The sequence below is a fragment of the Mus musculus genome, chromosome 3 (assembly GCF_000001635.26).
Source record: "Mus musculus strain C57BL/6J chromosome 3, GRCm38.p6 C57BL/6J".
Lineage (NCBI taxonomy): Eukaryota > Metazoa > Chordata > Mammalia > Rodentia > Muridae > Mus > Mus musculus.
This window is the reverse complement of record NC_000069.6, coordinates 87,483,474-87,487,020: the sequence shown is the minus strand read 5'-3', so window position 1 is coordinate 87,487,020 and position 3,547 is coordinate 87,483,474. Positions and strand designations below refer to the sequence as shown.

The window sequence follows — 3,547 nt, the reverse complement described above, 5'->3', positions numbered from 1 at the left end:
TCTTACTTTTCTTTGCTTTCTTTGGTAAGTGGCTTAACCTGGTACATTGAACAGGAGCCAGCCTCTGGTCTTGAACTATAGTTACATACAATGTTGTCTTCAGGGCATTGGGCTTGGAAAAAAAAAAAGAAAATGGAAGACTAGAGACTCTTGCTTGCACTGTAGCTAACATCTAGGCTTCTATCAAAATTTGTGCTACCTGAAACTGAATAGATCCACTATAAGTCTTTTCCACACTACCCCATTAGGCACCCAGACTTTCCATGTCCTCCTCCAGGCTCTAGCCTGGGTCTCACATTCTGTGCCTTGGCCTACTCTGACTAAACAATCTATACCACAGCCAAGCTCTAGGTTTCTGCTGAAATCTGACCTACCCAAAGCCCCTGTCCCCAGTTCTTTGTTGGGCCAACTCTACAACCTCAAAAGATATCCCATCTTTGTGAAGATGAGGCTTCCCCAAATATCCAGATTTCCCATGTCTTCCTCAAGGGTCTAGCCTAGTGTGTATCCCTGACCTCCCATTTATACCCTTTCCACAGTCCAGAGGATTTCGCCTTGATCTCTTAACCTTCCCACCGACATACCCTGCCTTCACTGTAAAAGATCCCTAGGCAGGATCCTCTCACTACATATCCCCAAACTATAGGACTCTACCATGCCATATCTAACCTTTCTACCCATCACTCCATGATTGGAACAGGAAACACATCTTCTATGCCATCCCAGTTCCCTCTGTCTACCTGACTTCAATTCCACTAAGCCATTTCTAACATCTAGATCCAACCTGCACCCACATCTTCCCTTCCACCCCAACATTTTCTGTCCATAGGAAACTTGAACTAACAAAGGAAGTTCACATGCTCTACTCATTGCAATAATAACAGTATGAAGAATCAAACCACCATCTTCTCTCTAAAATGTACCCGTTTTGTAGAAATGTTTAACAATGAGAATTACCTAGATGAACCTCAGAACACAGAATTTGAAAGAACCATTATAAACTTCCTCAAAGAGCACAAGGAGTTTAAAGATAAAACAAAGAACCAGCTTGCTGAAATCAAGAACAAAGAGCTTAAGAAAAATAATTGTTTGACTGATGTCCAAGAAACCACAAACTGGTGGTTTCAAGAAAGCATAAGGCTGATGGAAATGATAAAGATAATCCAAGGCTTGAGAACAGAATTCAATCAGGAGATAGAAATATTGAGGAAGACTCAAGCTGAAATGAAGATAGAATTGAAAAAGATACAATTTGCAAAACACATGAAACTGAAGAAGAATGAAGACCAAAGTGTGGACACTTTGCCCCTTCTTAGAATTGGAAACAATCACCCATGGAAGGAGTTACAGAGACAAAGTTTGGAGCTGAGACAAAAGGATGGACCATCTAGAGACTGCCATATCCAGGGATCCATCCCATAATTAGCCTCCAAAGGATGACACCATTGCATACACTAGCAAGCGTTGGCTGAAAGGACCCTGATATAGCTGTCTCTTGTGAGACTAGGCCGGGGCCTAGCAAACACATAAGTGGATGCTCACAGTCAGCTATTGGATGGAGCACAGGGCCCCCAATGGAGGAGCTAGAGAAAGTATCCAAGGAGCTAAAGAGATCTGCAACCCTGTAGGTGCAACAACATTATGAACTAACCAGTACCCCGGAGCTCTTGACTCTAGCTGCATATGTATCAAAAGATGGCTTAGTCAGCCACCACTGGAAAGAGAGGCCCATTGGACACGCAAACTTTATATGCCCCAGTACAGGGGAATGCCAGGGCCAAAAAATGGGAATGGGTGGGTAGGGAAGTGGGGGGCAGGGTATGGGGGACTTTTGGGATAGCATTCTAAATGTAATTGAGGAAAATATGTAATAATAAAAAAATTAAATAAAAAAGAAAAAGATAATAGCTAAAGTTCTACTGTAGAAATTCACAGTAGAACTTTACAAGTCAAATGAATCAAGCAGAAGATAGAATATTAGTTCTCCAAAATAAAGTAGAGGATCTAGACCAAATGAACAAGAAACATAAAAGGGTAACAAAACAAAACAGAACAGGAAAATATCACAAAGAAAATGTAGGACACCATGAAAAAGCCAAACCTTCAAATTATAGACATAGATGAGAAAAATCCCAAGTTGATGGCATAGGCCAGATCTTCAACAAGATCATAGAAGAAAAACTTCCCCAAATGTGGAAAGAAATACACCCATACAAATACAAGAAGCACATGGAACACTAAATAGACAGAACAAAAAAATTCCCAAAAGCATATCATAGTTAGAACAGTAAATATATATAATAAAGAAAGTGTACTGAAAGCAGTAAAAGAAAAAAAATGTAAGTCATTTTAAAGGAAAACAGATCAGAGTAAGCTGGAGCAATGCATTCCAAGTCCTAAAAGACTATGATGCTAACCTAGAATACTACACCCAGAAAAACTATCTTCCATGATTGAAGGAGAAAGAAAAATTTCCGTGATATAAATAGCCTAAAAAACATATCCAACAGAACAAACCTAAGGAAAATACAGACAGCATTGTTTTTGGATGAGAAGAATGAACAAAGCTAAGAGGCAGTGAAAAGATATATGAAGCCCCATAATTAAAACAAACAAACAAACAAACAAACAAACAAAACCAACAAACTACCATCAAGAACTCAAATAACATAATGGCCATAATCAACACACATATTTAAATAAATAATTTTAATATCAACGGCCTCAATTTTCCAATCAAAAAACACAGACAGACAGAACGGGTTAAGAAACAAAAATTCACCTTCAGATCTGGGCCAGTGCCCTGAGCAGACCTTGGGCGCAAAATCCACAGCCAGTTCCACAACACCCAAAGGAAGATCCACTCCCAGGCACTCACACGCTCAGGACTACAGGATCTCAGGATCCCAGGATCCAGGAGCTTGGTCACACCAGGATCTCAGGGTCCCAGAGACAGCTTGACTCCCAGGAGCTCTGACACACCCAGGATCACAGGAAGGACAGGCTCCAGTCAGATAGGGAGGGTAGCACTAGAGATAATCAGATGGTGCGAGGCAAGCGTAAGAACATAAGCAACAGAAACCAAGGTTACTTGGCATCATCAGATCCCAATTCTCCCACTATAGCAAGTCCTGGCACACCAGAAAAGCAAGATCAGATCTAAAAATCACTTCTCATGATGGTGATAGAGGACTTTAAGAAGGACATAAATAACTCCCTTAAAGAAATACTGGAGAACACAGGTAAACAGCTAGAAGCCCTTAAAGAGGAGACAGAAAAATCCCTTAAAGAATTATAGGAAAACACAATCAAACCAGCGAAAGTAATGAACCAAACCATCCAAGACCTAAAAAATAGAAATATAAACAATAAAGAAATCACAAAAGGAGACAATCCTGCAGTTAGAAAACCTATGAAAGAGATCAGGAGTCATACATGCAAGCATCATCAACAGAATACAAGAGATAGAAGAGAGAATATCAGGTACAGAAGATACCTTAGAAAACATTGTCACAACAGTCAAAGAAAATGCAAAAAGCAAAAATCT

General features: G+C 40.0%; 1 protein-coding gene across 1 annotated transcript in view; it reads right to left on the bottom strand.

The window, feature by feature from the left end:
• Nucleotides 1–3,547, bottom strand: part of Fcrl5 (Fc receptor-like 5) — a 64,902-nt gene that overhangs the window by 13,658 nt on the left and 47,697 nt on the right. The gene's annotated exons all lie outside the window — the stretch shown is intronic.